The following is a 26,070-nucleotide window of genomic DNA, read 5'->3' as shown; positions in this document are numbered from 1 at the left end:
AATATTTGTTCCGACCAACAATATCTCAAAAAACTATGGAACTAAAGTGTCTTTCATGCATATATATAACCAAAGGGAAAACCTCAAAAACCAAGGATCAGAGAAGAGCCTGAGATATCAACCGAAAAGGATGGACTTCAAAACTCATAGTTGTATAAAAGATAAGTCTGTTTTTAAGGTTGATGTAAACATGTAATTGATTGTTATCAGGTTAGATGTGCAGCAGGAACTTAATAAGCTTAAAAGGAAGAAGATGCATGTCACATCCTGAACCTATTCTAGAACACCTAAAAAGGGTCGGAGATTAAAAAAAGGTGTTCTGGAAAAAGCTTGTTGAGTAAGGCACGTGAATGGAACAAGGCCATGTTGGTTCTTAAAAGAAACAACCAATACAAAGGTATGTATTGTTTTTAAGGAACTTATTGCTCGTGTAGCTAGACTTGAAGGTAATTGAACATTATTTTATCTTGCTGTTTATATGGGATTAGAGTTGTACCACATGGATGTCTTGGATGTCTTTTGTATAACATTTTGTTATAGATTTCTATGTGGAACATACTCTAGGATAGATTGCTATCCAAGTTCCTTCTTGAAAATTGAGCTTTAAAATTATCAATTTTTGTTTTCAAGATGGATTAAGTTATTAGTTGTACTTACTTACATTGATTATATTTTTGTTACAACTAACGAGGCATTGTGCATTGGTTTTTTCTAATTTATGATAAGAAAATATATTTGTAAGCATTAACCACTGACAATGGAACTTGAGTTAGAAGTGGAAGTTCATATTAAATTCGAGATCATCAAGGAACATAACAGCCACTTCAAGAACTCCAAGATAAGCCATCATACTCAACCAATGCTTTAAAGTTATATTTTTACTGGTAAGAGACTACATAAGATATAAGTTCCTTTTCACATGTCGGCATTAGATTAATTGAATTGATATATTTTTGGTATGAATGCAATATGTGAATTTGTGAATTGATTCTCTTATGGTTTTTTCTTGACTTGTCATATTCTTGTTTATTGCTTATGGAACAAGACTTGATGAAACATAACATGAGTATAAAGTATTTTTTCCCATAAGTTATGTCAAGCTGGGGTTCCTATGTACGTTATACTTAAAGTAAAGAATATGCGCTTATTGTTTATGTGTAACACTTAGTTCTTGTGTTGTAAAAGACATACTCACTTGCCTAAGAGTATTAGAGGTCTCATAATAGAACTATGGGTGCTGTCAAACACGAAGTTACTAAGTTTCTAAAGGAACAATGGAAGAAACTTTGATGGAACAAGACAGATAAGTTCTCAGACTGTTTGTAACTCACTTGTTTAAATTTCAGAGGGAAATAACCTATCTTTTAGCCAAATTTCAAGCATCTACGCCATATATCTTCGATCGCAACATTATTCTACAACTCTAAGTTGTGTGTCCGTGTTGCATATACTTTAATTGTCCCATATTTAGAAAATCGAAGATTCTTATTAACCCAATTCAATTTCCTCTTTCCGTTCACACACTTTTACTTCTTATTCTTAATTCCCATCATGTGCTTTAAGTTTGTTGATCATCATTTTATGATTTGATGAGGGAGAAGTTGAAGATAAAGAAAGAAGTAAGTACATGAAAAGGAAGAAGAATGGTAAGGGACTCAGGGGGAATAAGGTAGGAACCAAGAAATCAAAATGGTTCAGATCTGGTTGTGGAACTCAAGTGTATGAGTAAGTAATATCTTCATTGATTTAAAATGTGTTATTCCAGGAAATCATGCAAAATTTGTATAATGACACCCTTTAAAAAAATAATAAATAAATAAAATAAAAAAAAAGAAAAAGAAAAGGGTGACCAAAGTCTGCTTGTGAAGCAGATGTGATTCAAAGATAAACATCTTTGAGGTAAGTGTCTCGTCTTTGAAGTCTTGATTATATGCATGACATTATGTGTACAAGTTCCTTGTAGTATTTCTAGTTAAATTTTGGATTTTGTTTTGAAAGTTTGCAAATCAATTTTGTGTAACCTCAAATCTGATTTATAGAGTGAAAAGTATTTGTCAGATTTACAAATTGATTTATTTTTAAAGAATCGGTTTACTGGAAATAGTTCAAGGAACGTATTATGTAGAATTATGCATATTTGGTCTCTTGCAACCTAGATTACCCCTGTATGGAAACTTAATTCTTTAGGCAAGGTAATGAACGTACATTTTGAATATTTGCCAAAGAATGACCTTATCATGTGTATGTGTTTTTCTGAATATTTATTATGTAGAGACATGATGTTTATTGTTAGTAAAGATAGTTGGTTTAACCGTAGTTGTTTTAATTATGGATTATTGATGTCTATTACTAACATGAAGGTACCCAATATAAATTGGGTAACCAAAGCCAAAAGATGATTGATTTTGCTGGCTAAGTGAGTGGAGACAACTTATTAATAATGATGATCTTTGATTGTTTGTATATAAGCAATTATGTGCAAATTCCTCTCACTAGAAAGCCTTTATAAGAGGTTTGTAGTAGGTGAAGCGACAACATGGATAAGTGTGTAAGTCGTCTATACATCTCTCTGTAAATATTGGTCATGTGCTTTTGGTATGTATTAATCCTTCACAAATTCCTATTAAAATTCAATTCCATAATCTTATGAAGGTTATTTGTGAAGGGATGAAAAGAGAAGTTGTTTGGATGTTTATAATGTATATCATGACAAACTAACTTCTCTTCTAGCTTTGTGCAAGTTATTAATGATTGTTTTGCAGGTTTGTCCATTGAGACAAATTGGTGCGTAAAAGTTTGTTCCATTAGGAGCTCAGTGCTTAAATTGGTTGGAACTTGGTGAACTTGGAATGATAAAACGAATTAGGGATACAGGAATAACAAAGCTTCTATATCAAGGTGCTATAGGAGTTAGCGTATACGTTCCTGTAAAGATTCTTGTTCAAGTTCCAGTTAAGTTCTTATTATTCAAAGTTCCTTGGAACAATGCATTAATTCCTGTAGCAGACTCTTATGAAGGATGATGAGTTAAGATGATTATCTTTGACTGCGTGTTGGAGATTCATCATTTCGTTGATGGAACGACATCTAAAAGGGAGTATTCTTACAGGAACTTTATGTTTTAACACTTTTATGCTTTAGGTTTTATCTACCTCTTTTGACTAACCTACTGAAATTTTAAAGGCACAAAGGAATCTCTTGGGTTGTGAACTTTCAGGTTATATCTTTTGAATGATAATATGAGGGACTTTGACAAGGTGTTGAAGAATTTGAGATTAAATCAACACGTTCCTCTACCCAAGATACAATGGTCTAAAGGACCAGAAGGACATGTTCCAACTTTATGTCAAAAGGAACATGGAAGAGTCGAAGGTTTATAATAGGAGGGAACTCGCATTATCTCGACAGCGAGGTTCCAAAAGAGATGATGATAGCCAAATCAAGGTATCTCTTGCTATAAACCTACAATGGAAGAACTTTGACTTATAATACTAACACGAAAGGTAAAATTTCTACAGAACAGGAAGTTAGTAAGTCAAGTTCCTATCCCATTGTGAATATCTTTCTTGTGGAGTTTTTAATGCACATTCTGGTTTTCAATTGCTTGTAACTCTAGTTGTTTCATGGCTTCAATATGACATCATCAATAAAGAGTGGAAATGTCACATATGAAGGGAATCAAAAAGGGAACACATCATTTGTGGATCTCAAGGTGATTCCTAACAACAACCTGACATTTCTAGGTTTTATTGAAGATGAGATACTTCTATGCTTCAAACTGTGAACATTTAAATCTTTTCATGCTTGATAAACCTAGTAGGAACTCGATAATAGGTATATGTATATGTAAGTTCCAAACAGGTTAAGATCGAGAAGCATGAGAATCAAACACATGTTACATTCTCTTTCAACATCAGGTAGATGGTAAGCAACACTAATCCATTGGATCTTAGTGATATGGATATGTTTACCATGTGATATGTAGAGACTAATTGAAAGAGATGTCTTTTTTATAAGTAATGAAAGCAAATGAATACTTAGTTAATTTTCTTAATAGAAGAGATGATGAACTGTTTGTTGAAAGTCTTTTCTATCACAGGGTATGTGGCTAAGCGTTCATCATTTATGAAGGTATAGATCTAACAATGGAACCTAGTTCCAGTAATGGTTGATGTTTGTTGCAGGAACACATGATTGACAACAAGTTTCCAACTTTGAATCATGAAAGACACGAAGAAAACAAAGTTATATGCTAATGGTCTTTGCAGGTTCTTTGGAATAGTTTTCAATGTCTCTTTCTACATCATCAACACTGAAGCAATAGATCTTTAATGAACAAGACATTCTATGTTCCACTTAGGGATGTTTGATGATAGAAGTTCCAAGGCGATTTATCCATAAACGCCTAGACTAGTAAAACATAAAGAGTCTACACTATCATGGTTAATGTGCAGTAAGTGAACATATTTTGAGACTGACAGGTTTGTTCCCATCAAACAGGTTATAAAAGCTGAACTCATGTGTTCTTAAAGAACTAACGAAGTTCCTAGTAAAGAAATATGTCACTAAGGATAACAGCAAGGGCTAGCTACATATGTTGAGGAACTTTGAGATGTTAAGTTCAAACTCATGCAGCAAAGGTCAATGAACTCAATACAAGAAAGCAAGTTCCAACGAAGTTCCAGAGCTGAGATAATATTTGTTCCGACCAACAATATCTCAAAAAACTATGGAACTAAAGTGTCTTTCATGCATATATATAACCAAAGGGAAAACCTCAAAAACCAAGGATCAGAGAAGAGCCTGAGATATCAACCGAAAAGGATGGACTTCAAAACTCATAGTTGTATAAAAGATAAGTCTGTTTTTAAGGTTGATGTAAACATGTAATTGATTGTTATCAGGTTAGATGTGCAGCAGGAACTTAATAAGCTTAAAAGGAAGAAGATGCATGTCACATCCTGAACCTATTCTAGAACACCTAAAAAGGGTCGGAGATTAAAAAAAGGTGTTCTGGAAAAAGCTTGTTGAGTAAGGCACGTGAATGGAACAAGGCCATGTTGGTTCTTAAAAGAAACAACCAATACAAAGGTATGTATTGTTTTTAAGGAACTTATTGCTCGTGTAGCTAGACTTGAAGGTAATTGAACATTATTTTATCTTGCTGTTTATATGGGATTAGAGTTGTACCACATGGATGTCTTGGATGTCTTTTGTATAACATTTTGTTATAGATTTCTATGTGGAACATACTCTAGGATAGATTGCTATCCAAGTTCCTTCTTGAAAATTGAGCTTTAAAATTATCAATTTTTGTTTTCAAGATGGATTAAGTTATTAGTTGTACTTACTTACATTGATTATATTTTTGTTACAACTAACGAGGCATTGTGCATTGGTTTTTTCTAATTTATGATAAGAAAATATATTTGTAAGCATTAACCACTGACAATGGAACTTGAGTTAGAAGTGGAAGTTCATATTAAATTCGAGATCATCAAGGAACATAACAGCCACTTCAAGAACTCCAAGATAAGCCATCATACTCAACCAATGCTTTAAAGTTATATTTTTACTGGTAAGAGACTACATAAGATATAAGTTCCTTTTCACATGTCGGCATTAGATTAATTGAATTGATATATTTTTGGTATGAATGCAATATGTGAATTTGTGAATTGATTCTCTTATGGTTTTTTCTTGACTTGTCATATTCTTGTTTATTGCTTATGGAACAAGACTTGATGAAACATAACATGAGTATAAAGTATTTTTTCCCATAAGTTATGTCAAGCTGGGGTTCCTATGTACGTTATACTTAAAGTAAAGAATATGCGCTTATTGTTTATGTGTAACACTTAGTTCTTGTGTTGTAAAAGACATACTCACTTGCCTAAGAGTATTAGAGGTCTCATAATAGAACTATGGGTGCTGTCAAACACGAAGTTACTAAGTTTCCAAAGGAACAATGGAAGAAACTTTGATGGAACAAGACAGATAAGTTCTCAGACTTTTGTAACTCACTTGTTTAAATTTCAGAGGGAAATAACCTATCTTTTAGCCAAATTTCAAGCATCTACGCCATATATCTTCGATCGCAACATTATTCTACAACTCTAAGTTGTGTGTCCGTGTTGCATATACTTTAATTGTCCCATATTTAGAAAATCGAAGATTCTTATTAACCCAATTCAATTTCCTCTTTCCGTTCACACACTTTTACTTCTTATTCTTAATTCCCATCATGTGCTTTAAGTTTGTTGATCATCATTTTATGATTTGATGAGGGAGAAGTTGAAGATAAAGAAAGAAGTAAGTACATGAAAAGGAAGAAGAATGGTAAGGGACTCAGGGGGAATAAGGTAGGAACCAAGAAATCAAAATGGTTCAGATCTGGTTGTGGAACTCAAGTGTATGAGTAAGTAATATCTTCATTGATTTAAAATGTGTTATTCCAGGAAATCATGCAAAATTTGTATAATGACACCCTTTAAAAAAATAATAAATAAATAAAATAAAAAAAAAAGAAAAAGAAAAGGGTGATCAAATATTTAATTTGCTGGATATCTAAAGATGAAGAATATTGACTTTGATGTGGAGTACTCGTATACTTGGTGAGCTAGTGAAGGAACAACGACAAACGTTGAAGGAACTTGACTATGATAAAACTAAAATCTATTTAAGTTCCAATATGCAGAATGTTCCTCAAAGAAGTTGGTGGTTGAAGTAAGGGAACTTAACTGGTTATCAATTGGCAAGATGAATAGGTGTTGTGTTTAATAGGAGATTCAAGAGTTTGAGATGAAGTACAATTTGGCGGTCCTCATCTCAAAAGGTCTAAACGAAGAGCACAAATTCCACTTCACGTTCCCTCTACTTATTTTGTTCCATATGCTTCTTTATATATCCTTTGAGCTTGCGCTTTCATTTGTCTATTCATGCAATCCATTTCTAACTTTTTAGCTCTGATCTTTACTTGAATTTTACTTCTTATTTGTCAAGTTCAATTAAGGGTTTTGAAGTTGGGCCTTTGGATTGTGAGCTGGAAATTAGTGTGGAAATGGTATCCGTGTTTGAAAAGTGAGTACCTTGAGGCTTTTAGGAACAACAAGTGTTTAACCAGTATATACTTACTTATTATATGGTGGTAGGTGTGACATATGACTTTAAGTGCGTATAATTTACGAAAAACAAACGTGTGGAATAATACCCTTTTTGATAATGACAAAAGGGGGAAGAATATGTATGATGCTTATGGTATGCAGTAATTAAGTCTAAAGTTATTACATCATCATTGTTGAAAGTATTTATATATTGATAGATGATGTGTATTGGTAAGTTCCTAACTATTAAGTTCTTGTGTATGTTCTTAACTTGTTTAAATGTTATTTCCTTGAAAAACTAAGGGGGAATAAATGTACAACAATTATCCTTTAATATGTGATGAGCATCATTAGTTTGTCATCATCAAAAAGGGGGAAATTGTTGAGCAATTAGGTTTTGATGATTATAAACTAATGATGATTTTCTATCTAACGTGTATGTTAAGTTGTGCATAGAAAGAGCAAGTTATGCTTGGAATAGGATACAAGGAACCTGAGTAATGACATGTATATATGTAAGGAACTTGAGCAATATAGGATAAGAAATAGAATAAGTGTTATGGTTGATAAGCATGATGATGGCTAAGGAACCATGAAGGTAACTATGTAAACATGTGTTTACATATTTTAGCTTCATAAGGTAAGTATCCTATACATATATAGGTTATGTAAGTGTAGGAGTCTTTTAATTTAGTTTTGTTTTCTTTACTATTTTTATAAATGAAAAAACTAACCTTCTGAGTTACTTTGTTATCCTCAAAAGTTTGCTCAGTTTGTCATCATTAAAAAGGGGCAACTTATTGACCCTTATGAGGTTTTGATGATGATGTTAAGAATTGAGCAAACTTCCATTTAATAAGGATTTTCTAGTGTTGTGATGTTTGCAGGTTCAGTAAGCGTTGAGGGCTGAAGTAGGAACTGAAACAGAGGAACTTTAGAAGATCCATGAGGATACAAGTAAAGTTAGAAGAAGAGTTCCAGAAATGGAACTTCCAGAAGTTTCTTAACAGGAACTTCAAAACGGGTTGTAACGACCTGGTTTCGGTGTAATGCTGGGGCAAACCCTAAGATCCAGAATATATCAAGACTACAGGATTCCAGAACAAGAGTTTCAGAGAAGCAACATGAAGACAGAGAAATAGAAGTATATTGCTCTAGGATTCATGTAAGTATGTTGGACATAAAAGTCGGTCTGGAACAAGTCTATATAGAACCAAGGTGAACTCCAAACAGTCAATGAAAATAGAGTAACTGACTTGTCAGGAACTCAGAGACTGTCAGAGTTCAGGAACCTAATAGGAACTTAAGTATGCACGTCATTAAAAGTCGGTTTTAATGATATATATATTTATCTAATACGTGCATATCTTTTAGGGATTTGGTTTTACTGAATAAAGATATTTATCTTCTAATAAATCCCTTTTGGAAAAAGATAAATTTGTTTAATAAGTATTGTTAAACAAAAAGATAAGATTGGAATAAAATCTGATTTTATGTTAATTATATCTTATTATTCATAACAGATTTTATCCTTAACAAAAAGATATATTTTCGGAAAACTTATTTTTAGAAAATATCTTTTACACCTATCTTTTCAGAAAATCTATCTTTTTTAAGATGAAATGAATAATTCGAGTGTACTATAAATATGCTCATATGTATTCATTCAAAGTTGAGGCTGACAAAGTGTAGTGGTCGTGCTTAATGGTTTTATCCTTCACCACGAAGCTAAGTCAGTTCTCCTGGTCAAAGTTCCTATCAGGTTTTTGGTTACAGTACGTCTAGTGAGTTCCAGACAGATCTTGAGTGTTCAACATATTATTTTTATCTCTTTATTCATAGATATGTATTTAGGGATATTCGATGAGATCTTGTAATGGGAAAAAGGGTTTTGAGTGTTTTGTATTTTGGGGTGAGATTGTGAATTCTCTTAAATTCACGCTTGTGTATGAGTTTGAAATCTCGTAAAATTCGAGTGGTAGCTGTGAGTGCACAGTGAGTGAAAGGAATCTGAGAAGTGTCTTGGGTCACCTAGGAAGTGTCCTGGGTAAAGGGAGAAAAAGGGTCCTGAGAAGTGTCTTAGCTCTGGTAGGAAGTGTCCTATCATAGAGTCAAGTGTCCGTGGTGGAACTTGCAAAGCAAAGGTCTGTGTAATAGGTTGTACTAGGAGAGTTGCCTATTATAGTGGAATTTGTTTATAAGTCCCAATAGGGCCGAGGTTTTACTTCCAGTTAGGCACTGGATGGTTTCCTCGTAAAACTTGTTGTGTGCTTTAAGTTCCTTTACGTTTTGTTTTTAATTTCCGCATAAGTTCCGCGATTGGAACCTACTACCATTCACCCCCCCCTCTTGTAGTAGTTCATCTAAAATAACAAACAGCCTCTAGAGTTGGATGTTGAGGAGGGTATCCTCGATGGGCAAGTTGCTGAATTGGTGGACAGGATGGAAAGGGTTGAGAAGAAAATGAAGGATTCTGTTGGAAAACTTCAGATGTTAACCCTAGAGAAGCTAGTGCAGGAGCAGGGAAAGGAGTTAAAAGAACTCAAGAAGCTGGTGCTGAAACATGACAAGGAACTTCAAGAGCAAAAGAAGTTTCAGCTAGAACAGAACAAGGCTCTACATGAACAAAAGAAGGAATTCCTTGAAAAACACAAGAGTCTTGAAGATAATCTGGAAGCTTCTACACATCAAACAAAGGAGGACTACAAGAAAATTATGGAGTTTCTTGAGACCTAGCCTATCATATCCCTTTTCAATCTATATCCAGCCTAGCCTATTTTCTGCTTCTCTATTTCAGTCATGAACAATTTTAATTTCTATTTTAGTGTTTGAACAATTAATTTTGGTTGTAAATTTTTAAAAATTGTTCAACAGGATAATAAATCTTTTGGTTTTAATGAATAATTGGAACTTTGCTTATACTTGTGTGTATATGTATGTAATAAACACTTATGCAGGAAAGTTGAACTTGCTTAAGGTAACTAAGCAGCGCTGCCTTCAGTTTCCCACACTCGATGAATTGCTTGTGGGGCTGTGGCTAGATGCTCAATAACTTGAAAAATAGGACTTTTTGATAATGCCAAAAGGGGGAAAAGAAGAAGCAAGCTTGGAGGCCGAAATTGTTCTGGGTGCCAGTTATGAAAGTATTAGAAATTTCTCTGATATGATGCTGAGTAGTTTAGTTTATTTCTGTTTTGTTTGCTTTGTTTATTTTTGCTTTTTTTTATTTTAGTGTGTGTTTACTTTCTGTCAATAAACCAAAAACACAAAAATACGACCTTCTATTTCGTTTAACTTGTTTTAGAGTTTGCTTAAGTTTGTCATCATCAAAAAGGGGAAATTGTTGAAGCATAAAGGTTTTGATGATGAGGAACTTAAACTAAAGCAAACTCAACTAATAAAGGTTTTCAAGTGTGTGATTAGTTTTGGTGAAGTTGATCTTGGTGATGGAAGAAGTAACTGTAACTAAGAAGACATGAAGAGATCTTTATTGAAGAGTTAAACAAATCAGAAGAAGAGTTCTCTAACAAGAACTAAGTTCCTTAACAGGAACGTTCCCTGACAGGAACTTGAAGACAACAAGCTTAAGTTCTTTGGTGGAACTTAATAAGCTTGGAGCCCAAGTAACCTACCTGATCAAAAGCGCGGCACAGAAACAACATTTAGTTAAGGTTTTTATCTTATAAATTATTGTTAATATGTTAAGTAGGTTAATGCACGAAATTTATTAGAAGCGTGACAAGTTTGCTTGGTAAATAAAATAATATGGAAAATTATAAAACATAGATTTTAGGAAAAGATTTTCTAAAAAGATTATTTTCTTTAAATCAGTTTGTTAAAAAGATGAACAAATATCTTTTTAATCTTATTTTCCGAAAAAGATTTTATTCCACTTGATTTACATAAAACCGTGTTTAAGGATAAGTTAAGTTAACTTATTTATCTTTTAGAAAACCTACTTTCTATACGAGTAATACTTGTATAAATATTAGAGAGCAAAATGGGTTTAGGTTTTTGTGAGTTTATGCGTGGAGAAATCACAGTGCTATAATTGAGGAAGCTTTCCAAGCTTCTAACTTGTCACATTAGTTTCGGATTTTGTGCATTGCTTACCTATCATACTAGGTGTCATAAATTTGTATTGGTTGGGTTATTTGGGTGAGTTTGTAGTTTGCTTTTTATACAGTTTTATGTTGGCTTCTAGGTGAAGCTGTGAGTTTTGTACTTAGGTGGTACGAGTAGTTGTACTTTGGCAGTACGTGTAGTACTTTGGTGGTACGAGTGAATCTAAGTGTGGTACTTAGATTGGGTAGGATAGGGTCCTATCAACCAGCAAGTCCAGTGAGGAACTTGTGAAATAAAGGTCTGTGTCTAATAGGTTGTAACTTGGTGTTTGCCCTATTATAGTGAAGTTTGTGTGTTTGAAATCCCTAAGGTAGGGTCGAGGTTTAACTTTCAGTTGGGACCTGGAAGGTTTCCTCGTAAAATCTGTGTGTTCTTGCAAGTTCCTATATGCATTGTTTTATTATTCCGCAAAAGTAGTCAATAGGAACTCAATACAATTCACCCCCCCCCCCTTCTTGTATTCATCATCTAAACTAACACTACTTTTGCGGAATATAAAAACAGAATATAAGGAACATGCAAAACACACAGTATTTTACAAGGAAACCTTCCAGGACCCAACTGGCCAGGAAGTAAAACCTCGACCCTTCTAAGGGATTTCCAAAACCAAATCACTTCACTATAATAGGGCAAACACACTGGTTACAACCTATTATACTCAGACCTTTACTCACAAGTTCCAGATTGAACTTGCTACACGGTAGGACCCTATCCTATCCAATCTAAGTCCCACACTTAGATTTACTCGTTCTCTCTAAGTACTACTCTCTCAGCTTCACACTTGAAGCCTACACAACTGTATGCAAAGATATATTTCACACACACACCTAGGAAATCTAACCAATACAAAATACTTGACTCCTAGTATATGAAAGGTAAGCCGCACATGATTCCCGAAACTAATATGACAAAGTTATAAGCTTGGCAAACTTACACAATTAAGCACAATTCAATTTCTGTATGCATAGACTCACGGAAAACAATGAAATGAGATTGCTACTATTTATACAAGGCTAGCTCATATAGAAAGTAGGCTTTTCAAAAGATAATTATGTTAAATTAACAAATCTCAAAAACACGATTTTAAGTAAATCTTATTTCAAAGAAAATCTTTTTGGGAAACCTTTAAAGATAAATTATCAAATGAATCATATCTTTTGTTAATCAGTTTTTTAAGAAACAAATCGTTTTAGAAAATCTTTTCTTAAAAACCTATCTTTTTAAACTTTCCTATTTTAAGGAGCTTTCCAAGCCTCTTTGCCAAGTTTCCAATAGATCTCACGCGTAAACCTACTTAACATATTTACAACAAATATAAAAGATAAAATCTTAACTAAATTGCTTTGTCAATATTTTGTATACTTAGGATACTTGGGCTTCACGCAGTCCAGGACGAAGTTCCTGCTGTCACTTGCACTCCAGTTCTAAACTGGAACTTCGCAGGCCAAGTTCATCCAGAACTTGTTGTCTTCAACGCAGACAAAGTCAACACCTCAACTTGCTGTCTTCAAGTTCCTGTTAGGGAACTTAGATAGTTCTTATTAAGTTGTTAGAGAACTAAGTTCCTGTTAGGGAACTCTTCTTCTATCTTTTTTAACCTTTCTTTGGAATCTCTTCATGTCTTCTTAGATTAGGCTACTCTTCCATTTCCAAAGTCTACTTCACCTGTTTTAGTCACACACTTAGAAAAAACATTATTAGTCGAAGTTTGCTTGAGTTTAAATTCATCATCATCAAAACCTTTAAGCTTCAACACAAACCAACTTAAAAACCATTGTGTTAGTTTCACAAGCGTAATATAATAAAATAATCACAACAATAAACTAGTGGCGGAACCAGAATTTCTAAGTGGGGAAGGCTAATATCATATCTATGTATGTGTAATTTCACAAATTGCAATTACTATTGAGTTTGTTGATTACATTTACTATAAAAATATAAAATAAAATAACTACAAAATGTTAGTTGCTAGGCTTGAAATCTTGACCTCTTGTCCTCAATCACATGGTAAAAACTCGATCCTGGTGGCCATGGCTTCTCATCTTCTCTCATGCTTTGAAATCCCAGTCTCAATTACTGGGAAAATTGATAGCTAATTATTGAATTTTTTTGGTCACACTCCGGAAATCAAGGAATGCATTGGGTGGGGAAAGGGAAAATGCATCTTCCTCGAGGTATGGGTGGGTTAGGAATTCGGTGTATCTCTAATCTAAATAAAGCTCTTCTTATGAAGCAAGTTTGACGAATTGTTAACCACCCTCATCTACTCATTTCCAAAGTTTATACAGCCCGTGCTCGCTTCTTGTCTCCAATTCCAAATCAGGGTACACGCTTCTCGGGTCGCCAGTCCTATGGCCTTCGCGGACTGCTAAAACGCGGATGCACTTTTGTCAACGGTGTGCAATTGGAAGGTCAGCAATGGACATTCCATTCTTGCTGGGAGCTCAAATTGGGTCAACGGTACCACGCTAGTCTTCCAATTAGGGATTCCCCAAGCCATTGCGAAGGATTGGACAGTTAATTTCTTCATTCATCCTCAGACTCTCACTTGGGATGTGGACAAAGTTAGGGGTGTCCATAATTCGGATAAAAACCGAAATCCAATCCAATCCAAACCGAATTATCAATTCGGATCGGATCCGAACTTTAAATCGGATTGGATCGGATTGAGATTTTTTGGAAATTCGGATTTTCGGATTGGATCGGATTTACCCTAATTGGATCCAATCGAAACCGAAAATCGAATTGTAAAATTAAGCTTGTACAAATATGGATTTTTTTTATTTTTTGAAGTTTAGCTCAAATACTTACTACTACAAAAAATAAATTAGGGAGACTTTGTATTAATTAATTAATGACTTGAAGTTGAACTATTTATTTTACTCATTATTTTAAAGACTTTTATTTGTATTAAAGCTTTATTTTTATAATTGTATTAGGAGCTAAAAAATAATGTATTATAATTCGGATTTTCGGATCGGATCCAAATAACCGAATTTTAATTCGGATTGGATCAAGAGATAAATTCGGATCGGATCGGATTGAAAAATTAAAAACCGAATTATATTTCGGATTGGATCGGATTGGACTAAATCCAAACCAAAAACCGAACGAACACCCCTAGACAAAGTACAACAGTGTTTTCAACCGCGGATGTTTCCACAATTCTTGCCATGGAAACCCCTGCTTTGTAGAAGGAAGATTTCCGCTTTTGGGCGCGTACTACTTCGGGGAATTACATGGTTAAGATAGGTTACGCAATGCTCATTCAACCGCTTACTTCTCATTCAGTAAGTCCTTTTTGGAAAATTCTTTGGTCACTGCAGTTACAGCCAAAGTGGAAACTATTCTTATGGAAGTTGTTCCATAACAGGTTAGAGGTGAAAAGTGAACTTCATCACAGGGGGGTTCCCATACAAGATGTGTCTTGTGATCAATGCAATACATATCTTGAAGATTTCAACCATCTGTTTAGGGATTGCACTATTGCAAGAACAACTTGGAGGGATGGTGCCTTTGGCATCCATTTAGAATTAGATGGACACCTTTCTCTCTCAGATTGGATCCAAGATTATATATCTGACTTTTCATTAGTCAGGATGGGATTTTGAGTCCCAATATTAGCACCTTTGTTGGTACTCTATGGGGTATTTGGTTATTTAGGAATAACAGGGTTTTTAACCCCGACACTTCTGTCACAATACTAATTGGCCTCCAACTAGTGGATATCCTACACTCTTATACTATCTATATGGACGATGACACAAGTATGGAGCTTTCTCCCTCTTCTACTAATCTCCCTGGTTAGCCCCCACCTGGGTTTCATGTAGCCCACTTAGGGAAAAACCACACAGGCTCGTCCTTAGTTAAGATTCAGGTAGATGGTTCATGGTTCAAAGACACACAACAAGCAGGAATGGGCTGGTGTCTCGACAATTCAGATCCTCTGGATGAAAGGATTGTTGGTGGCAGTAATTTGTTGTGCTCCTCTTCTCTTCACTCAAAAGCCTTAGCCTCTTGCTATGCCTTGCAATGGGCTTCAAATGCAGGCATTCAATCGTTTATTCTGTTTATAGATTCTTATAATATGGTTACTCTTCTGCGCGGCGATGGACGAGGAGATATCCGGTATTTATGGTTGATGCAGTAGATTCAACTGTTAGGGTCTACTTGCCAAGACAGTAGTGTTTACAAAGCAGATAGGGAGCGTGTTCACAAGGCGTACCAAATTAAAGGAGAGGGTGCCATCAATTTCATTTGCTTTAGCAGTAATTTGTTTTAGTTTTCTGTCCTTTTATCCTTTGTGAAAAAAAAAACCACATGGAAAAAACCAACTCCTCTAAACTACAACTTATAACAAGTATAAGCAAAATTTAATATTTATCTTGAGCCAAGGGGGAGGCCATGGCCCACCCCAGCCCCCCTTGGTTCTGCCCCTGCAATAAACCACATCATAAACTTATGGAAACTAAGCATGATTCGCTCTTCACTCATGTCCATCATGAATATGCTTCATCACCTAAAAAACTCATCTCTACTTGTCCCCATTACTCTCTATTAGAAATGGGTCATCATAGAGCCAAAGTAAAGATAAGGCCAAACAAACATACAAGCACACAATCAGCAATGTTGAGTACATAAGCGTAAATAAAACACACTAACATGCTTTCACCTATCATCACACAACTTACCTTGTTGCATATGTTTACAAATATAAAACATACAACCTGACCCTCAAATAAATAACTAATTTATTCATTTAGCATTGATTACGCATCGAACGAGTTTCTCCCCTAACCTGCCCCAATAAAGGGATACTAGTTTGGGAGCCAACTCTGCTAGTATAAAAGAACCACTCGTAAGTGGCTGAATTCCTGCGCATAATAACAAAAAGGAATATACAACGTCCTGTAATCCCAGTAAAAGTTATGGTTAAATATAAAACCCCATAACTCCCCTCATATGTTCATACTCAAGGTATATACGTTCCAAGAGTTTTGGTGCGTAATCTCTTTCACTTTACGTTGTTTACATATTATTAAACTTGGTAATGACTCTCAAACCATAACACAATAAACCATCATGATTATTCCAAAAAATTCAACATACCAATTTAATTCTTGAATAGTTAGTGACCACATAATATTTAATATAATGTTGGATCCTTTTAAATCTACCTCGGTGTCAAAGACACCTTAAACGCACAATGCGCCAAAATTCCTATCCCTCGGTGTTAGAAACACCTTAAATGCACTCAGGCACCAACATATAATTTATTCCTCGTGTTCATAGACACTTAAATAGCTTTTTCCTCATGTTTATAGCATCAATAAAAATTATATGAACCATAATAAAATTCCTTTTTCAATATTCCAAACCAAATTAAACTTTTAGTTTAATTAAACATGCTCACTATCATGCCAATAATAAAAGTGTGGTTCATATACAACATGACAATTTAAGTATTTCCAATCACTATCCATCACAAATAACCCATGCTTCATAATTCGATCACCAATATCAACCAAATAACAAATTCCAATAAAAATTTATCATAATACTATATGGAATTAATTATTCAAAGCATAGCATGTTTCTACATCATCAAATAATTACTAAGTATGCGAACGTACTTTGAATACGATCTTAAAATCGCCACGACTATACGAAATCACTCACTTGGAAGTCTCCTACAATCCAAAATTATAAAGAGGTATTAATATCTACCCCACACAAATTTCCAGCAATATATACACTCATTAAATCACTCATAAATTATTTAAAACAAGTTGAAAAAATTATTTAAAACCCCTTACTTTAATCCCAATTAATGGGTAAACAAAAATCCCTTCAAGAAACTCAATTATGGCTTACTAATAAAATTTTCAGCTATATGAAATCATTAAAACTTACTATAAATATGTTATAAAACGCCCAAATCAAAGATTTAAACCACCCATAATCAAATTTCATCATCATACAATGATTTAGAGACTTAGGGTTTTCAAATTAGGGCTTTTTAATTCAAAATCAAATTTGAAAATTAATATGCATAACACTTATAATCAATCATCATAAAATCATCACAAATGTTTAAAAGCATTAATTAATTAATTAATGGCTAGTTATAGGATTAAGCAAAAGAATTAAAAAATAATATTTTTTTCGGAAATCGCAAGCAGCAGCCACCACGACACGCGGCCGGGCTGCTGCCACGATTGTCGGTGTCGTCGCGTGTGCTGGTGGCTGCGGTGGTCGGCCGGTGGTGCGTGGTGGTGGTGTCGACCGAGTGTCATGAAATAAGGGGAAGGGGAATAATTAAGAAAGAAAAGGAAACTAAGAGAGAAGGGAGAGAAAATTACCTTGGGTATTCTCCACTTTGGGCAAAGTATAATTCGCGCATGTTGAATATTTATACCCCCTTTTCTCTAGAAACACTCCTATATGTAAATTCCCTATCTATCCTTATAAATCTCTTTCATATTCAAACTTGTTTTTGACTATGACTTTTAAAAAATTTCTTTTATAAAATATTTTCAAAATTATTAAAATAAATAATTAAAATGCCACAAATAATTCATTTAGAATTATTTAAATACTTTACAAAATACTTATTTAAATTAAAATAATGTATTAAAAATACGGGTATTACAATAGTAGTATGTCATCACATTCATTTAATTAAGGAAAATTGTTTTGGATCTCTTTCAATGGTTTTACACTTTCATTTGTATTCCATGACTTTATTTCCCATGTTAATACCTTTTTCTTAAATTAAAATAAGGGAATATCTCTTGGATAACATTCAATTTTTGTATTTTTCTCTTTGTTAAATTAAAAAAAAATAAAAAATTATTATTATTGGTAATCACGAATTTTTTATTACCATAATTTTTTAAGGGGAAATTTTTTATTACCATATATAATTACTATCTTCATTAAAATATTTTACTATAGTTAATTTGTTCTATTCACCTTATTTTCACTTATTTCAGGTGTAATAAGTTAAGATAAGTTCAATTCAGGTTTAATAAGTTTTGATAAGGGTTGTCTAAGTACAAATTACAACTTAAATAAGTTTTAATAAGGTCTAATAAGTTCAGGTAAGTGAAAATCAAGTGAATACAACGCATTATAAATTATTATTTTTTTAATTTATAATATATAATATAGAGTCAGTTAATAAAATTTCTCCAAAACCTAAATCCTCAACTATCATGAATTTTTTTTTTGGTTATAACCTTGAATTAAACAACTTCCACTTCTTCATTTTTTGTAATAACTTCCACCTCTCTTCTTGTTTTTCTTTCTAAATATGCATGCTATGTATATACAACACGGATACACTCTAGTTATTATATATATTAAAATAAAAATCAACACACTGCTACCCTTCCCTCCTACCGGCGCCACCCTCTCCCCCGAATCCGACACCCAACGACGACTCAGCTATCCCCTCCTTCATTCCACACCCCAACTCCCACCTCCCTTCTTCACGCTCGGCTTCTTCACCCTACCAAAACCGTCGCCTTCACCTTTCTCTTAGTTTTAGGCTCACCTTCTAATGCCAAATTTCCCCAAATTCAACCCAAAATCCTAGAAATTGACAAAAACCGATTTAGAGTAACCAAATCACAAAATTAACAACCCGGATGAGCAAACCCAATTCGAATCGAGTATTTGCAAATCAATGCAAAGAACAAACTGGATAGCCAAGGGATTCGAGGGTGTGGGAGGGGATTTAGGAGGGAGGGAGGGAGGGAGGGAGGGAGGTGGGTTTCGGGGAAGGGGGGAGGTGGTTTAGGGGGAGGGGTAATGGTAGCGCGTTGACAAGGGAGGGTACTTGGGTGGCCGACAGAAAACGGCGGGGGAGGGGTGGTTGGTTGGTAGGGAAGGATCATTATTTAAAAAAATATTTTAAAAATAATTTAAAGGTAATAAAACACTAAATATAGTTAAAATTTAAAATAAAAATATTAGGATTATCATTGATAATTAGTTGTTTTGCAATTTAGAAAAAATTAAAAAATTGAGTGTTATCAAAGAAAAAATTCCCAACTACTTGTACTTTTTACTTTGTATTTGTTTTGGTACCCTAATTGATGACGATGTCGTATTAATATTCATTAATGGATCGCACATTTATCGAATTTTACACTTTTTCCCAAATTAAAAAACATAGTGAAAGAGAAAATAAAAACCTTATCAAATTATACCACTTATAATTGAGTACTTGTTATTCACTAGACTTATCATCGGAAATTATTTATTATATCTCCAATAATGCAAATTAACCAACTGTTTCACAATATTAAAAGATATATTTCAATAATAAAACTAAAATTAATAAATTTGATTAATAAATACATTTATTATTTAACTGCAAAACCACAAATTTGTTGTGTTTTATAATTTTGAATCTTTTTATAATTTTGAATAATTCTTGGGTTTATCTTGTATCGGTTCATAAACCCATTTCTGATGAACAACCCCTTTCAAAAATTAATATTTTGAATACTTCTCTTGCACTTCAAATTAAATAATCTTTTAATTTTTTTTATTATTATTATCAATTAAATTATTTTGAGTATTACTCTTGTTCTTCATCCACATGCCTCCATTACTGCTACTCCAATTGTTCTAGGTTTGAAGGTATTAAATAATCTTTTATTTCTTTTTATTATTATCAATTTTTAATTAATATACTGTTTTTTAATTAATTTATTGTGATATACTGATATGGAATATGAATCATATTGATAATTTTAGTAAAAAAATTTAACCTTTGATCAATGATATGGACCTTTTGGGATTGTTTTGGGTTAATCAAAAGTTCGTATTTATAAAGTAGACTATCTAAAGTTGAGACCTTTATTGTTAGTGTTGCTATTGGTTATATTATATGATCATTAAAGTAATGATTGCTGAAATATATAGAAAATGTTGGATTGTTTATTAGAAAAATGGTTTTTATACAAAATATAAAAGACAACTTGAAATTGAATGATTAAGAGTGTATTTTTCCTCCATACAGAAACTGTTAGGGTTGGTAAGTGCACATCAGAAGCAAATTAAAGAGATAGAGAGATAGGAGCGAGGTTAGTATGTAGGAAGGCTAGTGTGTATGGTATGACTTCTTATATGTGTATGTCTTTGATGTTCGTTGTGACTCATATTTATAGTTGTAGATGTAGATGGAAAAAATTCTAGAAATTCCTCCATCATTGTTGTATCCATGATCTTCTAGAAAATTCATAAACTACGTATTATATTCTAAATTTCTAATTGCTTACAATTCAATGTTAATAATGCTTTAGAACATTCAAGTAGGTTATTATTCTAGAGAAATCATGAGCAAGTAATGACCTTGCTTGATCATTCCAAAAGCTTCAAGAATACGGGCATATTCTTAGGTGCACACTCATGCACCAAGAAATAGGTGTAACAACATCACAATATGAACATTAGCTTTTCAAAAAGTGAACATTAGATTTCTTCTCCTCTATTTTTCTCCTTCGTTTTTTTATTTTCTTTCTCCTCTGTTTTTTTTTTTTAATTTTCCCCTTTTTTTACACTTTTTTGATCGAATTTGTTTCTTACAACATGAAAGTAGTTATTAAGTATGCATTTTTTTGTGAATTTCGATTTTGTGCTTTAATTTCGATTGGTTAAGGTTTATATGAATCTTTGAATTCACAAATTATACTCTGTTTTTTATCCTTCCTTCTTTAATTCCTTTTTCCTCTGTTTGTTTTTCTATTTTTCTCGTTTTCTCGATTTAACGATTGAATCTGTTCCTTACAAGGTTGTTTATCTGACTTTTTTGAATTCATATGAATTGAATTTTTTTTTAGCTTTGATCAATTTCATCTGTGTATGAATTTCATCTGATATTCTGCATTTTTTTATCAATGAATTTAATCATGCAAAATATGAACATATGCATAGGTTCCCTTAAATGTGAACAATAGCTTTTCAGAAAGTGAACATATGCATTTCAAAAAGTAAACATAACAATTCAAAATATTAACGTAAGGATTGGTTTCCTTAAAGTGAGTATAATCATTTAAAAGATGAACACATGCGTAAAAAAAATATAAACATATGCATTTAAGAAAGAGAACATATGCATAAACAGACTTAATGAAAATATTTAAGAACAACAAATAGTTACTATGAATATTACATTATGAACATATAAAACATTATTATGAATATAAGGCATGTAATTATGAACATAAAGAATTGAAGAAATAAAAAATAATATGATTATGAAACATATACATTATAAGTATTAAAAATATGAACATATGCATTGGTTTTTTTTGAATGCGTATGAATATAATTAAGCATTTCAGAAGGTGAACATATATATAAAAAATATGAACATATGGATTTAGAAAGTGAATATAAGCAATTCAGAAAGTTTACAAAAGGATTCAAAATATGAACATATGCATTTCGGAATGTGAACATAAGGTATCCATTTGATTTCACTAATTTTGTTGACAATTCCAATAAAAAAATTCGAACATAGAGTATCGAACAATATTCAAACAAAATTAAGTGATAATCGTATAAATTCAAACAAAATTAAGTGAAATTTACATAAAATTGTATTTTTTTTAAGAGGATCTTTTTTATTTTGCATCTCTTTTCTAATGTCCATTGATGTTTTTGCAGTTTTTTAGTGAGAAAAAATGAAATAGAGGAGAGAGAAAGTGAAATAGAGGAGAGAGAAAAATCATAAGAAGAAGAAGAGCAATTTCTGAGTTTGAAAGTGACGTTACATTGGGTGTGGGTGGGTGTATTGTAGTTACCGTGTTTTTTAGTTAGTTTTAGGGCATTTTTTGGCTTCTGGGGCACTTTACACCTATCGGGTGCACCTTAGACTAATTGTAAAATATGCACAATACTCTACCAAAATAATAGGCCTAGAAAATTTGGGCCACACCCAACCAAAACAATTGTAGTGTTGGTTGCATGTTGGCTGACTTGTCTCCCAGATGAATTTTATCATTTACTTGGACTCGAGTACCCATTTCCGACAAGGGTATGTGTCCAACTGTTCGACTCCGCTAATATGTGAAAAAGTTCCATGATATTGAAATAAAAGTGAAGTGTTCGAGTGTCATACCCATGTCTGAGTGTCGAGAGTCCGATACAGGTATGTGAGGTAGGGCCGTCCCAACCTTTTTGGAGGCCTTGTGCAAGAATGGGGTGTAAAAATTGTTTTTTTTTTTTTTTTTTTTTTTTGGAATGTAAAAATAAAAAAAATTAATACTTGAATTTTCTCCCCTCGGTTTATTTTTATACCTAAAAACAAAATCGTTGTTTTCTCGTCCTTAAACAAATTTATATATGTTGTAAAGGTTTAGTCATTTACCATGATAGTAAACGAAATGCATTCATGGTCGTGGAAATTAAATATGCGTTGATTACATTTTACCAAAAATATTGAACATTAAGGTTGTTAGTGGGAATGCTAAAAAAAAAATTACCAAAAATATTGAGCATTAATGGTTGTGGAAATTACATATGTGTTGATTACGTTTTACCAAAAATTGATTACATATTACTAAAAATATTGAACATTAAGGTTGTTAGCCTGTGTTAGTGGGAATGCTAAAAAAAAAGGGTATAGTTCCTTAAACCACTAGACTATAGTTCGCATACATTGTTAGTTATTGCAGTATATATTATTTATACATTTTTATATTTGTGGCCCCAAACAAAATTGGGCCCTATGCGATACAAATTTTTACCTACATCCCACGACAGGGTAATTAGTGAACACTAGACCCTAGTGTAGGGTCTTCGACCTACACCCCCATGCAAAACGGTACCATTTTACCCTTTCTCTCACTAACTCCTCACTTCCCATATACTATCCACTCAAGTAGTTACAGTAACCATTTAGCCCACACACTACATTATGAAAAAAAAAAAAAAAAATTGAACCACCATTCAAATTCTCTCTCTTCATTCTTTTCATTTTATTTCTCCATTTTCCCTCTCATCAAAATCTTCAATTTTTGCAAATAAATTTCAGTAAAAAGTTATAATTCTCTATAATAGTCAAGCACAATGTCTAGTATATGAGACAAATTTACACAATCGCTGGAAAAAATACCAAAACAAAGTTGAAAATTGAAATTGTAAGTGTTTTTGTTGATTTTTGAAATGAAAGCACAAGTATAATATCCTAGTTTTTTTTACTGATTTTTGTTGCAATTGTGTTTTCATGAAAAATAAAAGAAACAATCAGCTTGAAAATGTATCAACGTAAGTATGATGATATAATTTTACTTATTTTTGTAAAAATAAATGGGGAAAAAAGTAAATCTATGGTGTGTTATTAGTTTATAAAATTGCTGGACTCAAAAAATTAAAAAAAAAAGAGAATAATTGTCGCAAATTTCTGGATGATTTAATCTATTTCGTATGAGTATAGATTTGTAAATTTAGTTCGTAGTGGAAAGTTCTATTTTTTATGAATGTTCATTTTCAATTTGGTAAATGTTCATTTATATATTAGTACGATATTATTCACATGTTAATAGATTATTAATATAATTAATGTTCATTTATATATTAGCACATGATCATTCACATATTAATGTTCGTTCTTTTTATATTTTGAAGTGGAAAATTCTTTGATAAATGTTCATTTTTAATTGGTAAATGTTCAATCACATAATATTATATAATCAAATGCATATTAAGATACATTTATTAGAATTTTGATATATGATAAACATATTTTTATACTACTAATTAAAGCACCCAATTATATCATGAAGTAGTTAATTTTAGAAATTTAATAAGGAATTTCAATAAGAGTGTGTGCTATATTAGTATATTGAATTGTAGTTGTCATGAAAATGATTCTTACATACAATTACAATAAGGAGTGTGTGCTACCTTCAAAAATTTTCAATAACAAGTACAAAATTATAAATTTTATACATTTTTCATCTATGGTAATGCTCCTTAATTAAATGTTCAACTATAAATAATTGTATGTTCATTTACAACTATTAAATAAATATGTCCAGTTTTGAGATATTATATGTTCAATTACAAATATTAAATAAATATGTTCAATTTTGAAATATTATATGTTCAATTATAAATAATTATATGTTCATTTACAACCATTAAATAAATATGTTCATTTTGGAAAATTATATGCTCAATTATAAATAATTGTATGTTCATTTAACTATTAAATAAATATGTTCATTTTTAAAATAGTATATGTTCAATTATAAAATTATACGAGTATACTGTTTATAAAAAAATTTAAAAACTATACATTTCTCATTAAAATCAGAAGCAAGCTTTATCAATGGTGATTTGAGCTTCTTTATATTTTTCCTGTTTCTTAATCCTTTTCACTTTCCCCCTCTAACCCACTCAACTAATTAATCCACAATAACCATTGCTGTCTCATTGCCCCACGACCAATGTTGTCTCGCTGACGCCGCTATCACCGCTGCCACATAACCACCATCATCTCGCCACCACCGCTGCCATAACAACTGCAATTTGTTTGTAATTGCTTTGAATAGGCTTGTAATTTGCTTATTGAGTTGATTGCTTGTGAGTTAGGATCATTAATTGCTTTTTTAGTTTTTTGAAACATAGGGTCATCAATTGCTTTATAATAATTGATACCATGGAAATCTCTTCACACTCTTTATTTTATATGAGTACACTAATTTTTACATGGAATTGAAACTCAAAACATTGAATTAACTTGCAACGGTATATAATAAAAAAGGAAAAAAGAAAGTAAACACAAAAAGAACAAAATGACGTCACTTGGAGAGGGGGGTGTAGGTAGCAGAAGCTACACCGGGGTGTAGTGTAAAATTTTCAACGACACGGAACACTGTCTGCACCCCCACCCTCCGCGTGTTCAGCTCCCGCCCCCTTTCATTTAAGGTTTTTCTGCAAAATTTTATAAAATGTTCATTTATGTATTCATAAATGTTCATTTGTGTATCATAAGATGTTCATTTTATAACAAGTGGTTTTTTGTTCAAATTAATATATGTTTGAATTGAATTTTAAGAATTTTTTATAAATAAAAACGAGAGCAATCCAATGTTTATTTTTGTTTGTCCGTGTTCCAACAGATATTCACTTTTGTATCATCAAATGTTCATTTTAAGAGTTACGTATAAGTTTCATATTTTTAAAAAAAAAAATTATAAAAGTTTCATAGTATGTATGCAAATACATACGTCTTAGATTTTTATTTATTTAGATAAAACGTTGTTAACAAATAATTTCCCATTTAATATTAATTTAATTACAATGATAACACATTTCTATACAGCTATACTATTACATGTAATTGTTCCATAAACATGAAATTGAACTAAATGTACATATGTGTCTTGCTAAATGAACATTATTTGTTACATTTGATAGAATAAAGTTTGTTATATACATATATATATATATATATATATATATATATATATATATATATATATATATATATATATATATATATATATATATATATATATATATATATATATATATATCCTCCTTGTTGCAACTCTAATCATATACTGATATACTTGTGTGTTTTCCATGAAAAATATAATTTGAGCACAATATATATGTTCCCTTCAACTTCCTTACTTGATTATCCTATATACACTGAGGATCAAGTTTTTTCAAAAAAAAATAAAAAATAAAAAAATAAATAATAATAATAATAATAATAATAATAATAATAATAATAATAACAACTACAACAACACATTCAAAACAAAAGTATGTGAAATCTAAGGATTCAAAATTGAACATTTACGCATGAATA

Source organism: Chenopodium quinoa, unplaced genomic scaffold (genome assembly GCF_001683475.1).
Source record: "Chenopodium quinoa cultivar QQ74 unplaced genomic scaffold, ASM168347v1, whole genome shotgun sequence".
Taxonomy (NCBI): domain Eukaryota; kingdom Viridiplantae; phylum Streptophyta; class Magnoliopsida; order Caryophyllales; family Amaranthaceae; genus Chenopodium; species Chenopodium quinoa.
Note: the sequence above shows the minus strand (reverse complement) of the source record.